Source organism: Acinonyx jubatus, chromosome E1, assembly GCF_027475565.1.
Source record: "Acinonyx jubatus isolate Ajub_Pintada_27869175 chromosome E1, VMU_Ajub_asm_v1.0, whole genome shotgun sequence".
NCBI lineage: Eukaryota > Metazoa > Chordata > Mammalia > Carnivora > Felidae > Acinonyx > Acinonyx jubatus.
Genome location: NC_069397.1, coordinates 43343379 through 43366912, shown reverse-complemented (window position 1 = coordinate 43366912; position 23534 = coordinate 43343379). Strand labels below are relative to the sequence as shown.

The 23534-nt window shown below is 47.9% G+C and overlaps 1 protein-coding gene across 18 annotated transcripts in view; it reads right to left on the bottom strand.

The window, feature by feature from the left end:
• MAPT (microtubule associated protein tau) overlaps window positions 1-8983 on the bottom strand; it is a 96110-nt gene extending 87127 nt beyond the window's left edge. For 6 of the 18 annotated variants that reach the window (XM_027052029.2, XM_027052032.2, XM_027052031.2 and 3 more), the window contains exon 1: window positions 8824-8978. The gene's annotated coding sequence lies outside the window, so the exon portion shown is untranslated. Of the gene's footprint in view, window positions 1-8823 lie in introns of all 18 variants that reach the window. The other 12 variants (XM_027052020.2, XM_027052023.2, XM_027052022.2 and 9 more) reach the window with 5 other exon arrangements.
• Between the last annotated feature and the right edge of the window lie 14551 nt (window positions 8984-23534).

Here is a 23534-nt window from a genome sequence, read left to right as displayed (position 1 = left end):
CTACAACTGCAGACTAATCCTAAAACAACATCATCCAGCCTTCCTCGAAATATAGAAAACCAGGCCACAGGTGGGTAGGAAAACCAGAAGCTGGGACCAGAGAAAATTGTGTCCCTCTTCTACTGGATGCCTGATTGAGCAGGACAGCGGACAAGAGCAAAGGAAAGACCATGAATGGAACACTATTTTCACCAGCCTCAGATTTAATTCTAACGTGCTGATTTACAATGGTTTTTAATTGTTGGATCTTGATCTAAAATTCCTTCACTATGGAGAATTAATATAGTAAGAGGGATTTACGTTTATTTTGAGTTTGATGGGGAGAGTTTTGCAACACTCCCTTAAACCAGGATTCTATGTGAATGGACTCAAAGTGCTGAGCTAGTCCTGGTGGGCAGGGAAAAGATGGGGGGAGAGGGTGGGGGACTGCCCACCATTCACTTAATACCAAAGTCTCCACAGTAGGTCCTGTCCTAGCTGTCACCATGCAAGAAGCAGGAAAGAAGGACTGTAAATATTCATGGCTGGGTCCACAGGGCCTGATGTCCACAGCCAAGGCCTCCTCCTACCACAGCCAATCTTTCACACTTGTTACAATAACTCCGTCATTTAAATAAGATGCAAGCTAATGAGATTCAAGTGCAAAATGAAAGACAAACTCTTAAAACCATTAACTTGTTTTAGGAAAATCCAGTTGAAGGCTTTGGGAAAATTTCATAAAGATGAGTAATTCTGGGGGCACCTGGGTGGCTCAGTTGGTTAAGAGTCCAACTTCGGCTCAGGTCGTGATCTTGCAGTTCATGAATTTGAGCCCCAAGTTTGAGCCTCGCATCCCGTGTGGGACTCTGTGCTGACAGCTCAGAGTCTGGAGTCTGCTTCCGATTCTGTGTCTCCCTCTCTCTCTGCCCCTCCACAGCTCACGGTGTCTCTCTCTCTCAAAAATAAATAAACATTAAAAAAAAAATTTTTTTTAAGAAATTAAAAAAAAGATGAGTAATTCTGGAGGCGCTTGTGTGGCTCAGTCTGTTAAGTGTCTGACTCTTGATTTCGGCTCAGGTCATGGTCCCACAGTTCATGAGTTCAAGCCCCGAATCTGGCTCCCTGCTGATACTGCAGAGCCTGCTTGGGATTCTCTCCCTCTGCCCCTCCCCCGCCCCTCGAGTGCAGTCTCTCTCTCTCTCAAAATAAATAAATAAAGATTAAAAAAAAAGATGAGTAATTTTTTACTGTCAAACAAAATGTTACAGACTGTGAACAAAATAGTAAAATGCTAGAGAGATTCTGCATTCAGATTCCTCTGTAGTGTAAGCCCTTTTTCCAAGGAGCTAAAATCTGAAGTCCTAACCAACGTATTATGAGTGTGGCTTAGGTAAAAAAAAAAGACAAGAAATTCCAACCAGCTGATCCAAACACCAAGAGCATCATTTTGTAATGGTTTTTCTGATGTAATGGCTTTGAAAAACTAACGTATTATGACCCTCAGTTTTCATTTCATAGATAAGAAGGCTTGTTAAACCAGATTTAGTAATTCAGATATGAACATGCTTATCAGAGGCTTGGGAGTTCCCTGGATTCAGAACATGTCCATTTTGTTTTGTTTAACATTTCCTGCTTGACCATGAAGCCTGCTTACCAGTTTACCAAGTTCAACGCATCTGTAAATCGTCTCCTCCACTGCCTTCCATTACCTTCTCAAGCCCATCCTCGCTCACTTTTTATTTAGTGAGTTACAAGTAAGAGCTCTGAACCCGTGCGTTAGCTAAGCCAGGTCACCATTCCCGGGATGGTGGGAGGGCGTGGTCCGGCTCAGGCTGGCATGTTGATTACACAGTCTATTCCTGGCGTGGAGTGGATTTCAGGAAGGAAGAGGACAGAAGCACGGACAACAGATGACAAGTCATTCTGCTTGCCTGTGGCAAGAGTTCTGTCTGCACATTTAAACACGGGCGTGTGTGAAGTCGGGGAACCCACTTCCAGCCTGGCTCCAGGGGTAGCTGGGCAGGTGCCTACTTGTAGTTCGAGCCTTACTCAGTGTAACAATTTATCTGTTACAAGGATTCCATCACTAGGGTCGGTAGATGCCTTTGAACATTCATCCAGTCACCAGCGTTGATCCAGAAGCTGCTGCCCTTGAGACCATTCACTGAGCAATTTACTAGGTGCCAAGCCCTGGGCTAAGCACTGCATCACCCCCCACCCCCTTTTAAACCTCACAGCAACCAGTGAGATAGGTACTGGCATACCCCAGTTTGGGGACAACACCAAATCCTTGGGGGACAACACAGCTTGGGTCCCACAGTGAGTGGGGGAGCCGGGATTTGCACCCAAGAGGTCTGATCAGAGTCCACACCCTTAAACAACTGACCAAATGTGATACCTCTCTCTGCCGCCGGCCAGTGCCCTGCACTGAGGGCCTGTTGAGGAAGAAACGGTGTCTGCCTACAAGGTATTCACAAACCTTCCTTCAACAGCTGAGGCACAAAATACATTTTGGGGGGATTCTTTCAATAGCGTCCCTGATTGGAGCAAGTACAGAACCCGCTAAAATGTCAACAAAGCAAAAACAAATTCAGATAATCCACCTGGAAGTCATTCAAATTTGTATTTTGTGGAAGCCGATTCTAGCCCACATAGGTGCACACCTGCAGAATGCTTCCGAATCAGAGAACTCAAAAAGCTCAAAACCCATCCGAGCTGGCCTCACACTGCTTCCCCACACTCAGGCAGAGGCCATCTGTGCAGAAAAGGAACCTGGAGGTGGCAGGAACATGGCGCCTGGAGAAGGAAATGCATTCTTGGACAGTAACCCTTCTGGCGAGGTAATTGGGGTGAGACCGACGGGTATGGTATATGTCTGACTGCCCACACAGGGTACAGGGGAGGCTGTGGGATTACAGTGGCCTCCAAACTTCTCCCAGGGTGGAGGGGCAGTGAGTCCTGGGGATGAAGGATTCTAGGCAGTCCCTCTATGTCACAGCATAAAGGAATACTTCCTGCAGAGCTTGGGCCCCAGGAAGCAAGAAGCAGGAAGCACCTTTGCCAAGGGAGCCCTGATATTCTTGCATGAGGCCCTTTCCACGCCCACCCAACTCAACTCACAGCCACAGGCTCAGAGCTGGTCCCACTGGTTGGTGCCAAAGCTTCAATCTGTCACAGGGGCAGGACCTAAGATGAGAATCTGCCGTCCCTAAAACTTCAGTGATTTGACCCTGACCATAGCGGAATCTATGTCATGAGCCCCCAGTCTTGATTTCTAGCCTCCTCTGAGTCAATCAGACCCAGCTGCTCTTTTGTATGATAGGGCGGTCTTGAAAACCTGGGCTTGGGGCTTCCTGGGTTTAAGGTCCCTGGGATATTTTCTCTTTGTTTTATAAACAGAGGCACAGAGGCTGAGTGAAATCCCTTGCTCCACGTGTCAAGGCTAGATCAGAAATTGTGAGCTTTAGATCGTGTTCCAATTACAGACTCTCTCAAAAGCTCATTTTGTGAATCAGTGGCTCTGGAACTTGAATACTCTCACTGGGTCAATGTTACAGAGCACGCTTGGGTTTCCAGGCTAGCCCACGAAGGCCTGTTAAAGCCACGTGTAGCTGAGAAGGGGAGGTGGCTAGTGTCAGACATCCCAGCTCTACCATTCCCTGGCTGTGTGACCTTTAGTGAGTTACTAAACCTCTCTGTACGTCAGTTTCTCCATATGTAACAGAGACAGTAACAGCACCTACTACCAAAGGGGGCTGCCGTGAGGACTAAATGAGATCATCTCTGGGGAGCACTTAGAACAGTGCCTCCTTAAAGGCACTTGAGGAACATAAGCTGCCACGTTAAGAGGACCAGAGTAACAATGTTTCAAGTACTAGTGACATTTGGGGTTGGATACTTTTTGATGTGGCAGACTGTCCTGTGGCTTGCAGGACCTTTGGCAACATTCCTGGCCTCTACCCACTAGATGCCACAACTCTTCCCGAGCTGTGAAAATAAAAAATGTCTCTAGAAATGTCAATGGCCCCAGGAGCTGAGACCCACTGTTTTACAGGAAAACAGCGGAGAGTCCCGGCTGGAAGATCAGGTTTCTCTCTCTGCTGCAGCCCGGTTGGTGAGGCAGGAGTCTTCTCCTCCCAACACTTGCTCAGGTGCCCCTCCATGCGAGTGTTCCTGCAAGGCACTGGCAGAAGCACCTAGGGTGGTGAGTTAGGGGTGACTAGTCAGGTGGATATTTCTGGGGGTGTAGAGATGTCGGAGGGCAGTTTTTGAAGCGGGATCATGAAAAGGGCTGGGTGGGAGGACAGAGAGCGGCAGAGGCTGATGGGGTTTCCCACCTCTGTCCTTCTGACCTCGGGTACCAGGAGCACCTACAGTCCCAGAGATGGCAGGGCAGTATTGTGTGGTTTCTCTCCCTCCCCCCCTCTTCAGCACTCTTCTGGACAACCAGGGTGACATGAGCCGGGAAGTGCTGTACCAAGAAGGGGGGTGGCTCGGAAGCAGGGGAGGGAGGGTGTGGAGGTGCACCAAAGGGCAGAAGCAGGTTGAGGGGTGCCATTTGGACACTGAGCAAGGGACAAACTGGACTGGATTTGTTCCCAAACCTTCCTGATGCCATGACCTTGAATAGGCACCCCCCTCCCATTCTACTTTCTCTTTGCCACCTTTTTGACCTGCATTTTCCCATTTTACCCATTGATTTGTTACATGGGTATGGACCAAATACCTATTGGATGTCCAGCACTGTATTAAGCCCCTGGGCATGTTTTTATTTGTTTTTGAGTGATTCTTTTTTCAAGGTGGAGTAAGGACAAAACTATCTAGTTGGAAAACTATTACACGTTTCACTAGAAAACTAACATCCTTTCACACACACAAGCTGTGAAGCCACTCAGACCATATACATAAATGCTGAAGGAAGGGGGAATAAAACACAATTTCTTAAAGTGGTCAACAAATGGGCTTCATGAACTGATGTTAAAAGGGCAGAAAGGAAATCCAACCTAAACAAAGGGCACCACAATCCTGTCATACCTCCAGGCTGGCACTGCCCTCAAAGGGCATGGGGGTCAAAGGTCATGTTCAGTAGAAGGAGCTCTTCTCCAAATGGAATAGATCTGACCCTTCTCAGTTTAACTGATTCTAAGTTTTCTTCTTGCAATTTATGGGAATAATCCATTTCTTTTGTTCCTGTCAAGGATGCTGAGCCTAATACCAGAAACCAGTTAAAAGCCACGCCCTTCCATCAAGGGCAGGTGCAGACGAGGTCTGTGTAGGGCAGGCACACACAGTCATGGACTGTCACTCGTCCAAAAAACAGCAAAGCCAACAAAACTCTCCTGCAAACTATCCAAAGGCAACCCCAAGAGTCAAGCCAGGTTACTGCAGTAAACACAACCCGTTACAGAAGCAACTACTGATCAAGGAATTGATCAGCTCCAGGAGTCACTCCAGACCAGGCACTGGGATGGGGGTGGGGTGGGGTGGTAATTTGTTTATTGTTTAGAGAGACAGTTTGGGGATGGAGGAATGGATAAGCAATTCTTCCCTAGCAAACCTAAACAGCATCATAAAATGCAAAATAATACCTTAGTTAATTATGGACATGTCATTTGAAGGGATGGAGATAAAAAACAAAAAACAAAAAACAAAAACCACCCGCCTGAGCACAGGCAAGGTGGCTTGGAGAGCCAGGCCGCTGTCGCAGGTTCCATCATCCATCCCAACTCAGCCCAGCTGGAGCCGGGGCCTGAAGGTTCCTGGGTGCCAGAGGCTAAGTGAGGTCTCCCGGGACGTAAAGGAGCTCCACCGGATGGGGATTGGGGACAGGAGTCGATGGCCCTCGGATCGGTGCATGGACATTTCCTGTCGCAGCGTGGGCACACATGCTGCATCCCTTGAGATCCCGGGGTGGGGAAGCCGTTTAGTTCAAGCACGCTCAGAGCCGCGCTCAGAGCTGGGATGGTGTTTCCCGATCTGTGCATGAACACCCAGCCCCTGGCCCCGATATTTCCTCCGTTAGCAGCCCCCCAGGCCTTGCCTACCGACAGCCCCACCAAAGCGCCAACACATTTCAAAATGGAGCAAAATCACGGACGTCTGGACTGCGCTTTGTTCCTAAGCATTGAGCTAAATGTGCTCGCTCCCCTCAAAGCTCCCTTTCCCCCAACCGACAGGAGGCGACCTCCCCGCCCGGGGTCCGCCCTGGGCAACCTTGGCCATGGACTACCAGTTCTCAGGGCGGCTAAGAGACCCTCGCTCTGCAAACAACCAGAATTCCGAGCCCAGCTCTAAGTTAGCGGGGGTGGAGGAGGTGGAGGGGGGCGAGCCGAGAAGAGCCTGGAAGCGATCCTTGAGCCTCTACTGCAACCCGCCCGGGGCGGACCCAACTCTGCAGGGAGGCTGGGCACTACCCGGGCTCCGATCTCCGACGCCACAGCGGGAAGGTTCGGCCTGGCCCCAGGTGGACTCTCGACCCTGAGCCGGGCCATTTCCAGGACATTCAGATCAATCTGTGCAGCTCGTGTGGATGATTCGGTTTCAGAGATGCTCATCCCTCTCGGAACTGCGCCCCCGCATCAGTTTTCAGCGATAGAATTAACCAGAAAACCGGGCGGACGAGGCTCTTCGCAGGAGAGCGAGGCTCGGACTCCTTTGCCGGAGGCCCGTGCTCCCCTTTCCCGCTCCCCACTCCCCCGCTTCGTTTCAAGGGTCGCGGTGAACTCGGGCTTTTAAGTTAAAATCTCGCACGTTTCCAAAATAATATTCGGCCACAATAATAAAAAATACATGAGGGACGCTGATTTGGGTGGCTGCGGCCGCCGGAGGCCAATGAGGAAGAGCCACCGGCTCAGTCAGGGTTGTGTGTGTGTGTGTCGAGGGGGGGGGGGGTCTCCCTCCTGCCGCCTCCGGAAGATGGAGGGGCCGCGGCCTCGCCAGTCCCTAGGGTTCTCAATCTCTGCTGGGAAGGGGCGGGGCCACGCCCCAGGGTCCTTTCTCGGGACGCGTGTGGTTTCCATAGCAACCTCCCCTCCGTGCCCCCTTCCCCCAGACATCTCTGGAAAAAATGGGTGTGGCCCGAAGCACCAGACGAACCCTTTTGCCCCCTCCTCACATTCTCCCGCGTGAGAAGCAACAGGGCATGAAGCGGAGAGGGTCTCCGACTGCGCGCTGTCCCCGCCACCCCTTGGTGGGCAGCCTGGTGGAGTGTGGCCCCCCAGGCTTCTTGGGGTGTAGGGAACCCGCAGAGGGTCCCCCCGCGGCCACCCGCAGAGATCTCGGAGACCTCCAATCCCAGCCCCTCGGCTCGGTGGACGCTTCCTGGCGCGCGGCCCGGCTCCAGGAGGGGGCCGCGCGGGGTCACGCCCGTTCCAGGCATGCCCTCGGAGCTGTGACTCGAGTTCCTTGACCCCAGCAAGCCCGAGATCTAACAAAGCGCTCGAAAATGAGGGGCGGAAAATAGGGGGAGGGGCGGGAGCCTTGGTTAAACACCCTCATCGATAAGAGCCAAAAAACTAGGGCTGGCAACGCAGATCACGTAAGCCCTACAAACAAAGCAGCTAGTCCCCGAGAAAGATTCCAGGTGAACGCCCCCAGAGCTCAAGCCCACAGCAAAACACCAAGATTCCAGCTCTGATTACCCCTCTCCCCCTTTAATTACAGTCCTCGCCCTGTCCTCCAAAGCCCAGCCACCCGGCTTGGCACGGAACCGTAAAGACGTGACACGCCGCAAAAAGATGGCACCTCGCGTTTGGAGGGGAAAAAAAGCAGGGGTGGGAGTGGGAGGAGGCACAGCCTACTCCTCCCCCCTCCTTGCCCACCCGGGTCCACACCCACTGCCGCAGTGAGGGGCGAGCCCTGCGCGCCAGCCCCGCGCCTCCGACAGGGAGCGCACACGCTGGACGCCAGGCGCAGAGCGCAGAGAAAGGGGCCCGCCCCGAAATGCACCTGCAGCCCCCGCGCGCGTCTGTGCGGGGCTGCGGCTGCTAGCGCGAGCGAGCGGGGATCCGCCGATGCCGAGTCTTTCCACATTGCAAGGCCAGGTGACTCCAGCCTTTCGCCTTTCCGAGCCTCCACATCGGGATCCGCGCACTACCTTCTCTCGGGCACGGCGCTGCTCGCGTCTCGGTGCCAGGCGCGCGCAGGGGGAAGGGCGACTAAAGTGACAGCGCCTGGACCCCTCCCCATCTCCCCGATTCCACTCCCAGCCCCCAAATGTCCCCTGCGGGTTTTTGAAGGAGGAAAACGGGGAGGGGGTGGGCCACCGCCTTAAATCAGGGGCAGCGAAAGCCCCAATGGAATTGCTGCCGGGGAGGTGTAGGGAGGGGCAGGCAGGGAGTCATCTTTTCTAGAACCGGATCCATACCTTCCTGAAGGGCTTATAGCAAACCGAAGCAGAGAAACTGGATTACAGGTTCGGTTTCGGGGGTCGTCATTGGACACCCCCAACACACACACACATAGACACACGCCCATTGCGGCAAAAGGTGACGATCCAGAGTGCACAGCAGCCCCCTCCCCCAGGTCACCACCATCCGCGCCCCACCCTTCGCGCTCAACCTCTGCCGGCTGTCGCATGGACACCCCCCTCAGCACACATACACACACACACACACACACACACACACACATACACACGCGTAGGTGCATCCCTTGCATGGGTCCTCTTTCCAAGACGCCCCGGTCCCAGCTCCAGGGCGCACAGGGCGCAAGGAGGGGCCCCCGCTGTTGCCTCGGACCTATGCTTACCTCATGAAACCCATCTCTGCGCAGGGGGCGAGGAGCTGGCAGCATGGGGGTGCAAGGGGGCGGACGGGGAGGCAGATTTAGGAGCTACGCGCTTACCTGATAGTCGACAGAGGGCGAGGACAGTAGAGGAAAGAGAGAAGAAAGTGGCTGTGGTGGCGGCGGCAGAAGGTGGGCGGCGGCGGCGGCGGCGGCGCTGCTGCTGCTGGTGCCGGAGCTGGTGGGTGGCGGAGGTTGCGAGCGCGCGCACCAGGGAGAGGGCGCGCTCCCGAGGCCGACGGGCGGCGCAGGCGCGAGCAGCGGGAGCGCGAGCCTCCCCAAGGGAGGGGTGGGCATCGAGCGCTCCGTGGGCGTTCTCTCCTCCGGCCACCAGTGGGCGCGCGCGAGCGCCCCACCACTCGGCCCTCCCCCGCCGCCTGGCTCACTCCTCTTGACGCCTCCCTTCCCTTGTCTCCCTTCCCCCCCGCACCTCGGGCCGCGGCGCTGGCCGCCAAGCGCACGCGCGTTCTGTGGCGCACGCGCACCTTGGGTCTCCTCCCGCGGCTGGAGCCTTTGTCTTGCCTGAGGGGTCTCCGCCCTTGGGAGAGTCACTCGGTTGCCCCCTGGGTTCGCCAAGGGGCTGGTGCTCAGTCCCCAGATCCGCTGCCCCTTATCCATCCTGTCCCGGGGGGTGATGTCCTATTTCAGAAATGTCCTGGGCGTGTTTCCACGTAGCTCCCCAGTCCGTCCAGCCTGGACCTCAAGGCCTCCCCCTGGGCTCGCCCTGCTTTTCTCTGGCCGGGCATCCCGACCCCCCGAGTTTCCCTGAAATGGTCTCCCTCGTTGGAGATTTGTTTCCCTGAGTCCGCTTCCTTTCTACCTGCCTTCTTTCCGCCTTTTTTGTTACTGACCAACGTGAATTCCTAGTAAATCCATTTTAAACAGGCTAATTCAGCCTGGAGCCTGCTTCGGATTCTGTGTGTCTGTCTCTCTGCCCCTCCCCCGCTCATGTTCTGTCTCTGTGCCTCTCAAAAATAAATTATAAAACATTAAAAAAATTTTAAACAGGCTAATGTAGTTGTAATACAGTAGTGTTGGGTTTTTTTTTTTAAATAAGGAGTACTCAAGTCTATTATTTACATAACCTGGATCCTAGAATAAAATTTTAAATTAGATGAAGTTTCCAATGGCACTTACCACGTTGCAAAGCATTTTCACATACACAGTTATTTTTATCTTGTTTGTTGGAACACCATTATACTGTAAGTAGAGCGTAGGGTCTGAATTTCCCAAATGCCTGCTGGAGACTCTCACCTGAATAGCACACCTCAAATTGAAACTGACCAGTGGCTTTTATTCATCCGGTCCCCCAGTCCCCCGACTTTGTTTGGCCTTATTTGGTCTATCCAACATTTAATTTAACGCCCCCCCTTCCCCGGCAGAGGGGGGCTTTATATGTTCGGGGCTTGGGTGGCAACCATCTTGTACTAGGGGTATGGGAACTTGTCTTGAAGCTTTAATTCACATAGCACTTATATTTTCTTCTTAAAAGCCCAATAGTGTATATTACACATTAATACAAAAAGTAGGCTGTTAAAAATGCTTTATTCACACAAGATTAATATGTTGTTATTAGGAGCACTGGTAGATGATTGGGGGGGGGGGGGCTAATTTCTTAAACCACTAGTTCTGAGTCTCCAGAACTGACCTTTTTGTTGTTGCAACTGCTATCATCCTAGTTAAACGCTGCTACTTTGTTTCTGGAAATGTAGTCACCTTACTGGTCTCCCTGCTCTGTTTCTCCCTGTATAGCCCACCCTGCACCCCCTAATCAGATCAGTCTTTAAAAGCAATTTCAATCATGGTGCTCTCTTGCTCAAAAATATCTAAAGTTTTCTAACTGCCCCCTAAATGAAATTAAACTCCTTAGCCTTCAATTCCCATTATTCAAGGAGCCCATGTCTCTCCAGTTTTCTTTACTCTGTGGCAAACAGATCTTGTTTGGCATTTCCCCACCTCTACTCTGGGGTTTTCCTTTGCCTAACAAAGTCCTTGCTCTTTCTCCCCTCCCCTTTCTCCCCACCCCGCCCCCAATGTCCTAGGTAACCTTCAAACCTTAGCTCAAATTTTACCAAAGCCTCCCTTAGTCACTCTAACTGTAAGGGATATTTCCAACCCCTAGAAGGAGCTTAGAAGAGTTACTCATCTTTCCCAAAGTGAAGAGGGGAGTGGAATTAATAGCTCTCTTGTAGCACTGAAGTTGTGTTATTGTCGCCAATTGTTTTCTTTCCCTTTTTCCTGTATGGGGTTTATTATATGTCCTTGCCTGTTACTGTGTGATCTGCACTGCCTCTGCCTTCTATTTCCCCATTGATGTTTGACTCGGCCATTTGATGGTTTTTGGCTACTAGAATTAATGGACATTATGTAAATTTGTCCCAGAAGAAGCTTTAAGAGGCATTGCAACTTTCTACTACTTTTGCTCTTTCTTTCACCACCAGAATGGCATGTCCTGTAGAGCTGCACCTTCAGCCTAGGTCCCAGAATGGAAAAAACACACAAGCAAGTACATATAACATGAGTAAGAAATGCACATTTATCGTCTGAATCACTGAGATTTTGAGAGCTGTCATCACAGCAAAGCTGATGATACAGAAATTCAATGAGAATCTATATATATAGGGGTGCCTGGGTGGCTCTGTCGGTTAAGCGACTGACTTCAGCTCAGGTCATGATCTCACAGTTTGTGAGTTCGAGGCCCGCATTGGGCTCCATACTGACAGCTCAGACTGTGGACCCTACTTCGAATTCTGTGTCTCCCTCTCCCTCTGCCCCTCCCCTGCTCATGTTCTGTCTCTCTCTTTCAAAAATAAAAAATTAAACATTAAAAAAAATTTTTAATGAGAATATATACTCTTATATATACATTTCTTTATAAAAATCTATATAATTTATATATATATATATTCTTACACAGTGTGTTTGTGTGTGTGTGTGCATATGGGTAAAGTTCCACATGCAGAGCCAACAAATAGTGGCCATTTTATCATCATGTTCGTTATCAATGCTTTTGCTACACATGATTTTATTTCTCTACGTAAAATAAAATGTAACAGTCAAATTAACAGTCATCCTCACTCAAATTTCCTGTTTCCTTTAAGATTTAGGTAATTGTGAACTGACAGGGGCCTAATGACACTGTGGTGCCAAGACACTGAATGATCACATTTGTCTACGTTGAACTGAAGTAATGAGTGCTCAAAACAACCCTAAACAGATCTGTCATTCTGTCATTTAACTGTATATGATGTGGAGTTGGTATTCTTTCCAGATAATTTAATCACCATAGGTAGCTAATGGCTGACTAATTCAGGCCAAGAAATACATCCCGTCCCTTTCTCCCTGCCCTTCCCTCTTGCTGAAATAGAAATCTCATGGCCACAGGGGACCTGGGTGGCTCAGTCCATCGAGCGTCTGACTCTTGATTTCAGCTTGGGTGCTGAGCTCATGGTTCGTGGGGTTGAGCCCCACATTGGGCTCCCCGCTGACAGTGCAGAGCCTGCTTGGGATTGTCTCTGCCCCTCCCCTGCTCATGCACTCTGTCTCTCTCTCTCTCTCTCTCTCTCATAAATAAATAAATAAATAAATAAATAAATAAATAAATAAGTAAACAAACCTAACAACAACAAAAAAGAAATCTCATGGCCACATTCAGCATTCTATGCCCACCCTACAGAACCATAGAAGGTGGAATGACATAGGGATTGGGTTTCAGAAGAGTTAGGTCCTAATCTTAGCCATCTTGTATGATTTAGGTAAATTCATTAACTTCTCTGGACTTCAATTTCTTTGTGTAATAGTGTCCCACGTGGGACTGGAACTAAGCTCCAGATACGCATAGAATTTGGGCAGTCTGCTACCGAATCTATTCATATACTATTTCAGTCAAGGTAGGCTAAACTGTTGTGATAAACAGACCCCAGAATGTAATGGCTCAAACAGCACTTCCTTCGCAGCCTAGGGGGCAGTGTTCCAAGTCGGTGGGTGGCCTTCTCCACATGAGGCCCAGGAACCCAGACTCCCTGCATCTTGAGTCTCTGCCGTTCCTTAGAGTCTTGTTGTGTGGCTTGTTTGAGGCTGGGTCATCGTGTGCTGGGTCCAGTTGGCAGAAGGAGAAGGAGCAAATGGAGGAAGCACACTGGCTGTCTTAGAGGGTGGACATAGCGTCTAATCACATTTGTAATTTAGCGTCTAATCACAGTGTTGTAATTTAATCACATGGCCACCCCTAGCTGCAAGGCACACCAATAAATGTAGAAGAGTTGTGTACCCAAGAAAAAGAGAAAGGATTAGGGTGGAAGTTTCTGCCATGCACATCTTGACTTATATTCGGGATGAAAAAGACCCTTGGGAAAAGAACCTGAACTTGGTCTATCATAAGATTCTCACACATGTGACTATGTCAGCGGACCTTGTGGTAGGTAGTAGATAACTAGAGAAAGATGACAGCCAAATTTCAAATTAAGTTCCAAAGAGAGAAGGCATCATTGGATATCTTTCTATCGGGGCACCTGGGTGGCTCAGTCGGTTAAGCATCTGACTTTGGCTCAGGTTGTGATCTCACCGTTCGAGGGTTCAAGCCCTGCGTTGGGCTCTGCGCTGACAGCTCAGAGCCTGGAGCCTGCTTCCGATTCTATGTTTCCCTGTCTCTCTGCCCCTACCCTACTTGTGCTCTGTATCTCTCTCTCTCTCTCTCTCAAAAATAAATAATTAAAAAATATATATCTATTAATGACAAAGTCGCAGGTACTGTTAATACTACATTCAGTACTGATATGTTAAAATTCCAGTAAAGGTTGTAAAAATAAAGACGAGCTTTTCCCCTTTCAAGCTAACAACCCCTATCTTCTTTTTCTATGTAGAGAGGGGCTTAATAAGTCCATTTAATTGAATTAAATAAAGTCTACAATGAGATGAAATGATCATTTTCTTTATGACTGAGTCAGTCTGAGATTTAGCTCGGACAAAAAAATGCAGCACAACAGTGGTTTAAATAAGAGAAAATTTTATTTCTCTCTTACATGGAAGTCCACAAAGAGGAGTCAAAGGCTGATCTAAAAGTTCCAAGACCTTGGGTCCCTGGGTGGCTCAGCCAGTTAAGCGTCCAGCTCTTGATGACTCTTGATTTAGTCTCAGGTCATGGTCTCACTGTTGGTGAGATTGAGCCCCTCGCTGGGCTCTGTGCTGACCGTGCGGATCCTGCTTAGGATTCTCTCTCTCCCTCTCTTTCTGCCCATTCCCACTCGTGCTCACACTCTCTCTCAAAATAAATAAATACATAAACTTAAAAAAAAAAATTCTAAAACCTTCCTGGAGCCCATGTCCATCGGTTTGGTTTCTCTATCATCCTTAGCACACTCCTTTTGGGCAGCAAAATTCCTGTCCCCTCAAAGGTCCTTTTAGCTGGACTAAGAATCAACTTGACATGAGACAGATTAACAGCAGAATATCAATTTACATGCATGTGGGGAATCCAGGTAGACATGGACGTTCCCAAGACAGGTCAGGTAAAATGAGGTATATATGTCATTCTGAACTAAACAGAAAGGGGTAGGGGGTCTGGGGTTTCAGAGGAAAGAAAAGCACTTCACAGGACAATAAGAGCAGATATTTGGTAATTAGATGTTTGCCCTGCCATTACAGATGGGTCACTCAGATACAATTTATCTCTGCTAATAACCCCTATTCTGGGAAAGACCCCCAATTTAGATTCTTCTATGTAGGTAAGGGAGGATAAAAAGTTTCTCTTGAGCCTACAGGGTCTCAAGTGCCTTCAGCTCAAAATAATCCATATGCCAAAGTGGCACATTTGGGGATGGAGTGGGAGGGGGAGCTGTCCTGAAACCCTTCACTCCCCCAGAGTCCAAAATGGCTGCTTAAACTCCAAACATCACATCCCCAGAAAGGAGGAAGAAATAAAGATGAGAACATCTCTATCCTTTGAGGATATTTTCTGCAAGTCACATATGACATTCTCGTTAACATCCTGCAGGCCGGGATTTTCACATGGCCTCGCAAAGCTGCCAGTGAGCCTGGGAAATGTAGTCTTTATTAGAGAGGGCCTTGTGAGCCGATTAATATCAGCTCCAGGGGGAGGAGGGGGTATCAATTAATAACCACAATAATGCAAGGAGGCCATCTCACCTGGTAATTCCTCTGAATGAGCAACCCATTTTTTCGTTTTGAAATAGTGTCCTGAAAACATTTTTATTTTTATTTTTATTTTTTAAATGTTTTTTAATGTTTTTACTTATTAAAAATATTTTTTTAATGTTCATTTTATTTTTGAGAGAGAGTGAGAGACAGAGTGCCAGCGGAGGAGGGGCAGAGAGAGGGAGACACAGAATCTGAAGCAGGCTCCAGGTTCCAAGCTGTCAGCACAGAGCCGGAAGCAGGGCTCAAACTCACAAACAACGAGATCATGACCTGAGCCAAAGTCAGACACTTAATCGCTTAGCTGACTGAGCCACTCAGGCACCCTGTGTTTTTATTTATTTTTGAGAGAGAGAGAGAGAGAGAGAGAGAGAGAGAGAACATGTGTGGGGGAGGGACTGAGAGAGGGGGACAGAAGATACGAAGCAGGCTCTGTGCTGACAGCACAAACTCATGAACCCTGAGGTCATGACCTGAGCCGATGCTTAACCGACTGAGCCACCCAGGAACCCCCCGAAAACATTTTTCATAACAAGACATTTGCTTTTGAGACATGTGACAGCTTTCAAGACCAACGTGTCTTTATTTTCGATATAAAGCCAAAGGCCCAGATTCATGGGCTATATACCCAGCCTCAAATGTATTTGTCCTGCCTAATTGTCTGCTAGGCAAGGTGTTTTGTTGAGACACCTACAGTCCTCTCTCAAAGCCAACATAGGGAACTATCAATATACTACAGCTAAATTGGAAAGTGGATATTGACAGACAAATACATCACAGTACAGAAGGCACCATCACCAGATTTGCCTAAATGTCAGTTCCCCCAGTTGCAGTTAGAATGCAGGTTGATTTACATGTAAATTTATAAACACCTTAGTTATGTAAAGTGAGGCAGATCCATGTTTTAATTGCTCTGGACATAACCTCTCACCACTTACTGTTTAGGCTCAAGTTTTCCTATCTGTCTTTATATTTCCCAAATGCCTCTAATCACCTCTCCTTCCCTCCATTTCCCTGCTGAGGCCATGGCTCCTTGCTATGCTCCCCGAGGTTCTGGCAGGAAGCAGGATGAACTTCAGACGAAGGTGTAGGTTACACATGACTCAGCAGTGCAGCTCTATTGTCAAAAAAGCAAAGATGATTCTGGGGCTAGAAATAGGGACAAGGCATAACGGATCCGTGAGCTCATCCTCTCCTTATATTTGGCTTTGCTCAGACACTCTGGATAACCCAGCCCTAGGGGAGTGTCAGGTAATTTGGGGAATGCTCAGAGAGGACGCCAAACACAAAACTTGAAAAAGCTGAGCAGAAATTCCTTTCACTTAAACCATGCCATCATTTGGAAAGTTCCCACTCTATGGAGGATATAGTTAGGATTTTAAGATCTGAATCAAATCTCATTCTCCCTCTGTCTTTCTCCATCTATCATCTGTGGAGAAAGGGAGAGGGAGAGAGACACAGTTTGACATTTGTACCTTAGGTTTTACAAGCTGTTCTTTATTCAGAGAAAATATCATCATCATTTCTTTTCCCAAGTAATACTAAGTTGTAAGTACTACTAGTGATTATTATTAGTGTTCTGATTTTTTTTTTTAATTGGAGAATCTGCTTGCCTTTTTTTTTTTTTTAATTGGAGACACATCCATTCATGCTTTCAACATCTAAGACACCTATGACCAAGACCTCAAGCTGCTCACAGCGTGGCAATTTGCAAGTGTCTTATTAACTTTGATCTTACACATTCAGGGTTAGCCAATTTGAAAAGGCTACATACTGATTCCAACTATATGACATTCTGGAAAAGGCCAAACAATGGAGACAGTAAAAGGTCAGTGGCTGTGTGGGTGGGTGGGTGGGTGGCAGGGTGGGGGGGCAGGGAAGAGTAGAGCACAGAGGATTTTTAAAACAGTGAACTATTCTCTATGATCCTATGATGGTAGGTACGTATCATTGTGTGGTTGTCAAAGCTCACAGAATGGACAACATGGAGAGTGAATCCTAATGTAGACTGTGGACTTGGGTGATAATGATGTGTCAACTAGGTTCGTGGGGTGTAACAAAGGTACCACTCTGATGCCGTATGTTGATAGTGAGCAAGGCCATGTGTTGGGGCAAATGGGGGGCAAATGGAAACTCCGTAATTTCTACTCAGTTTTGCTGTGAACCTAAACTTACTTGAAAAAATAAAATCTACTGTCTACTAAATTACATTTAAAAAATTGGGGAAATGCAGGGGCACCTGGCCTGGGTGGCTCAGTCTGTTGAATGTCCAACTCCTGATTTTGGCTTAGGTCATGATCCCAAGGTCATGGGATTGGGCCCCACGTCAGGCTCTGTGCTGAGTAAGGAGCCTGCTTAAGATTCTCTCTCTCTGTCTCTCTGTCTCTCCCTCTGACCCTCTCTCCCACTTGCATGCACATGCTCATTCTCCCCCTAAAATAAAAAAAAATTTTTTTAATTGGGGAAATGCAAAAAAATTGGCATTAAATATCACCTAGGCAGTTAGTAGCACACATCCTTTAAAGATCAAATCCTAAATAATGACATATACTCTTTAATGATAAAGCAAAGTCCCTGATGACATCAGTGGGTCAGCTAGGAGATTAAACTGAGGGTACTGTTTCTACAGCATTTTTTTTTCCTATACAAGAGACTACCTGTATTTTAAAATAGTAAGTAAAACCTATTAGTCCTGTGTCTAGCATTTCAAATAAATAATCTCCCTGGAAGGGTTCCTGGGAATGTATTCATCACTTCGTTCCAGAAAATTCTGAAGCACCAGGCTGCCCAGACTGTTCTTAAAACATTGCTGGGCAAAGCCTGTCGCATTCCTGACAGCAATGAGCCCAATGATGCTGTGATTTCCTGGTGCTCCTCCATATATGAATACAGACAACGTGGTTGCTGACAGTTGACATAATAGAGAAGCCCTCTGGGGCTCTGAGACACTCTCCTTTGCTCCAGTCGGGAATGATTCTGCAGGTTAAGTAGTCTGGTTTCCCTGGCATCAGAGAATGTCACCCTCTGACAGGCTGCCCTTCTAGAATGACACACGATGGTCTGTTCTAAACACTGCTCTAGTGTAATGTGGCTTTACATGAGTTCCCAGATCTTTAGTCTTAAATTGATAGAGAGCCCTACACTCGCTCATGCCTTTCTCCTGTATTACTGGAAAAATCAAAATGAAGAGAATCAAAATATTCTGTTGAGTAAGTGGTCATTGGCAGTTCCAAGAATTTAGAGGTCTGTATTTACGTTTTGGAAATACAGACAATCCGTCTTATTCACGATTCCAGATTTGTCAATTTGCCTACTCTCTGGAATGTATTTGTAACCCCCAAATCAATAGTCGCGCCATTTTGCAGTCATTCACGGACATGGGCAGAGTGGCAAAAAAATGGGATGGGCCCAACTGGGCACGTTCCCAGCTGAGGTCAAACAAGGCAATGCTCTGCCTTCTCCTTCCAGCTCGCACACTGTAAACAAGTGTCTTTTCATAGTCTGGTGCCACACTTTTTGCATTTTTGTGTTTACTTGTTGGTGATTTCGCCATTTAAAAGGGCCCTCAAACATAACGCTGAAGTGTTGTCTAGTGTTTGTAAGCACAGGAAGGCTGTGACGTGCCTCACCAAGAAACTATGTATGTTAGGCAAGCATCATTCAGGTATGAGCTGTTGGCCATGAGCTCAACATTAATGAATCCATATGTATTAAATAAGGTGTTTTATTTTATTTATTATTATTATTATTTTTTTTTAATGTTTATTTATTTTTGAGACAGAGAGAGACAGAGCATGAACGGGAGAGGGGCAGAGAGAGAGGGAGACACAGAATCGGAAGCAGGCTCCAGGCTCTGAGCCATGAGCCCAGAGCCCGACGCGGGGCTCGAACTCACAGGCTGCGAGATCGTGACCTGAGCTGAAGTCGGACGCTCAACCGACTGAGCCACCCAGGCGAAATAAGGTGTTTTAAAACAGAGACACATGGGGGCACCTGGGCGGCTCAGCCGGTTAAGCATCTGACTTTGGCTCGGGTCACGATCTCATGGTTCGTGGGTTCGAGCCCCGCATCAGGCTCTGTGCTGACAGCTCAGAGCCTGGAGCCTGCTTTGGATTCTGTGTCTCCTTCTCTCTGCCCTTGCCCCACTTGTGCTCTGTGTCTCAACAATAAATTTTTAAAAAGTTAAAAAATAAAAAATAAATTAGAAAAAAAGCAGAGACACATGTAAAACTGGGGTACATGTTATCCATCTGATGAGAACGTTGTGACCAGAGGTCTGTAAGATTCTAAGCCTGTATTTCCCCTACAGGCAGTATGGCTTGATATTTGCTAGTCCAGTGTGCATGGCGACTTTCGAGAACATAGCTACCGTGAATAATGGGAAAGTGAGTAATGGGAACCACAGTTTGGTAACCAGGGACAGAGGTCCAGGGCAGAGCTCCTGGGCACCATAGACGTGGGGTGGCCTGACCATCTCCTGTCTGAACATTACCGTCCAATTACAATACAGTCTCTATGGTTCAATGAATCACCACACTCTCTTGCTTTTATGCCTTTCGTGAGCCTAGATCCATCTCTCATCTCTGCAAAAATAACTCTTTTTTTTTTTTAATTTTTTTTAACCTTTATTTATTTTTGAGACAGAGAGAGACAGAGCATGAATGGGGGAGGGTCAGAGAGAGGGAGACACAGAATCTATAACAGGCTCCAGGCTCTGAGCTGTCAGCACAGAGCCCAATGCGGGGCTCGAACTCACGGACTGCGAGATCACGACCTGAGCCGAAGTTGGACGCTTAACCGACTGAGCCACCCAGGCGCCCCTCTGCAAAAATAACTCTTACTTGTCCTTCAAGACTTAGCTCCCCTGAGCCCTCCCTTTCAGGGCCAGGTGTTGCCCAGATGTCCCATTAACCACACTGGGGTGTGATTGCTTGTGCACATGCCTGTGTCTATCTGAGTGCGGTGCTCTGGGAGGCCAGGGCTGAATTCTCTTCCCTTCTGTACCCTTAGCCCATAACACAGTACTTGACACACAGCAGGTGCTTCAGAAACAGCTGATGAGTGAGTGGCTGGCAGACTGAATGGATAAAGGAACAACTGGGTGAGATATTTCTAAGAAACAGGTGCTGACTGTGGATATAGGACAGCCTGGGAGCTCAGTTTATTCGCAATCCAAAAAACTGTTCATGCATCTGGAAAAAAAAAAAACACAAAAAACCCAAACAAGTACAAACCTAACACAAAGAAAAAAAAAAAAAATATATATATATATATATATGCCCTTTTTAGGGGATCTAGAGTGAAAAAGGCCATCTGGCTTGTTTCTTCCAGCTTTCTAAAAGCCCTGAATCATTGTTCAGACTGAACAGCCATTTATTAAATACCTCTCACTCCCTTTCAAGTTTTGCTGGCTTTATTGGATTCTGAGATGGACCAGGAGGAAATGTGGCTGGCAAGGAACAGAGGGCACCCCTCTCCCTTTCCTTCTCTCATGCCTGTCTTGATTGGAGCTGAACAAGAGTCAGGAGGCCAATAAGAGATCAGCAAATCTAATAATCCTGTGATCATGATTTTCTTTAAAGCTTACAGGCAGATTCAAGCTGAATTGAAACTGTCCAATTTCTCTTGCCATTAGTAAGGATACAGCAGAGACGGGCGTGCACGCACACGAACACACACACTTCCCTTCCACTCAGGTGCATTGCTCCTTTCTCTGTGTACAGAGCTCGCTATTTATCCTCTTAACTTCTTCTCCAAAAATCTTTTACCAGCCCCTTCTCGTCTTGTCTATTCCTTGGGTCCCAGGTGGCTTTTTAATGGGGTCAGCCCAGGATCAGCCCAGGGTCAGCCCAGGAAATGCCTTTGATGCATCCCGTAGCTCCACTGCTGATGCGTTTCCCCATCTTTCTCTTTCTCCACTGGCTGCTGGCCTTCCACGCTCTGCGGTCCCCCATGGCCCCCGCCTCTTGTCATCTGGACAGTGCTGCTGTGCAGCTTAAATCATCCCCCCACTATTGTTTTGGGGGAGAGGGTGAGGCTATGCCTGGAACGATGCTGGAATGAAAAATTCCAGAACCCGAACCCTAGAGCCTTCTAGAAGTTCTGAATCCACTTTAGGAATTGTCTTTATCAATCCTCTCATTTTACAGAGAGGGAAGCTGGGGCCCCAAGAGGGAAGCCACTGAGTGATATAAAGGTAGAGCTGGATTTAGTTATTTATTTTTAATTTTTTTAAATTATTTTTTTTTTTTGAGAGAGAGAGAGAGAGACGGAGTATGAGCCAGGGGAGGGGCCGAGAGAGAGGGAGACACAGAACCCAAAGCAGGCTCCAGACTCTGAGCTGTCAGCACAGAACCCGACACGGGGCTGGAACTCAGGAACTGTGAGATCATGACCTGAGCCGAAGTTGGATGCTTCACCGACTGAGCCACCCAGGTGCCCCAAGGCAGAGTTGGATTTAAAGGCAAGTCTTACAGTTCCCAGCCCAGGGTTCCTCTGCAGCACAGCTGAAATGGTGCTGTTAACAAAGGTTGGTGTTGTTTCTGATCAGGGTTCCCTACTGGGGGAGATTCTGCCCTTGGGGACTTATGACGCTGTCTGGAGACATTTTGTGTTGTCACCACTGGAGAGGGAGGGCTACTCATATTGGGAGAGTTGAGGCCACTTGTAATTAGTTATCAAAAGTGGGATCTGGTCACCACCCTATGCCAGGCTTGGCCACAGCCTGTCTCACGGACGCTTCTGTGTGCCTTCTACCTGGAGGTGTGACTTCTCAGCGAATCCACTTTTGGACCATGTGAGCATTTGCTGTGGGGCCTGTCCTGAGCCATGTGGGGTATATGGCAGCATCCCTGGCCTCTACCCACTAGATGTCATCGTACCCCTCTGACTTCCCCTCCACCACCACCAACCCCGGGGAGGAGCAGGTGAATTTTTTTTTTTTTAATATTGAGGCACAACTTATATACCATAAAATTGGGTGAAGAATTTCTATGACTTTGGTTGTCTAAAAACCTACTAGAAATTCCTCATAATTAGTACTTAAATGTTTGACCAATTGATTTGGCACTGGGCTGTCCCCAGAAAGGCATTTACCTGGACCCAGTATAAAGATGGGATTCTTGTGAGGGATGTGTGTGTGGGGGGGGGAGGGGGATGAGGTCTGTGTGGCGCTCTTGGTGGCACAGTGCCCAGTGGTTGCATGGGGTCATAGGGCTATTTCAGACCAATGAGTTGTAAAGGGAGGTGACAGGTGTCACTTCCGGGCTGGAACATTCGATTGCTGGTGAAAGTTCCTCCAGAGCTCTCGCCACCTGCTGAGGTGAGTGTGGAAGCTCATCACAAGATGGAACCTCCCTCCATCAGGATCTCTGCGTGATTACAACAAGATCCTCACGGGACATGTAACCTGAGCAGAAAACAAACTTTGGTAAGCCATGGATACTTGGGGGTTTTTTTGTTACTCCACCGCAGTCTCGCCCATCCTGACTGTTACAAGGCACAAACACAGAAATCAGCCGTATTCAAAGAAACCATCCAATTCAAACCAGCCCGTGGAGTTCATTCATGCAGACATAATCTGGGGTTAAAAAGAAAAGCTCGTGAAGTTAATTAACAAACAGTTTATTGAGTTAAAAACACCAGCAAGCTAAAAAAAAAAAAAAAACTTGTTTGTGTTATGTTTCAGTTGTTTACAAATTCGGGAGGGTTAAACAGAGCGTGAGCACAGTGAGTGCCCTTTTTCTCGTGCTGTGTGATGTGGGAGATTGACTCTCACAAAGTCATAGAGGGGCTTTTGTGTGTAACAATAGCATCTCAGGGCCCAGTGCTTTGCTTGTTCATCCACAATAACTGCTTTCTCTTGCAAGTTGGGCCAGTGACTTTTGGTTTGGGACATGGAATCAAAATTATGAATAGACTAAAGAAGAAAAATGACACTAAACGTGATAAATACAGGGGAGTGTGTCTCTTTAAGGAAGACACATGTGAAGACCAAACTAGATAAACCGGAAAGAGTGGACCAGTGACGGAAGCAACTCTTTTACAAAGAATTCTTCTGCCCCAATCCCCTTGGGGCCCTGAAGTGTTTGCTCCCATGTCCCTGAACTCCCAAGTAGAAGGCAAAGGGCAGGGAAATGTAAAGCTAAGATCCATTGCCCACTGAAGATCAAAGGCATGTAAAGATAAAGCATTTTGTAGATGAGAAAAATTAGATTCAGTATTCATGTAATTAAAAAAAAATCTAAAGGGGCGCCTGGGTGGCTCAGTCAAACGTCCGACTTCAGCTCAGGTCACTATCTCGCGGTCCGTGAGTTCGAGCCCCGCATCGGGCTCTGGGCTGATGGCTCGGAGCCTGGAGCCTATTTCCGATTCTGTGTCTCCCTCTCTCTCTGCGCCTCCCCCGTTCATGCTCTGTCTCTCTCTGTCTCAAAAATAAATAAATGTTAAAAAAAAAAAAAAAAGAAAGTAGGAACTTCTTTAAAAAAAAAATCTATGGCTTAAACTTTAAGCCTAAAGAGAAAAAGTGAGGCAGGCCTGTCCGAGATCATTTTCATCACCCTATTTGTGTGTGCAAACATCATCAGGTGGAGAGACCCTTAGTGTCGATTCGTTTTTAA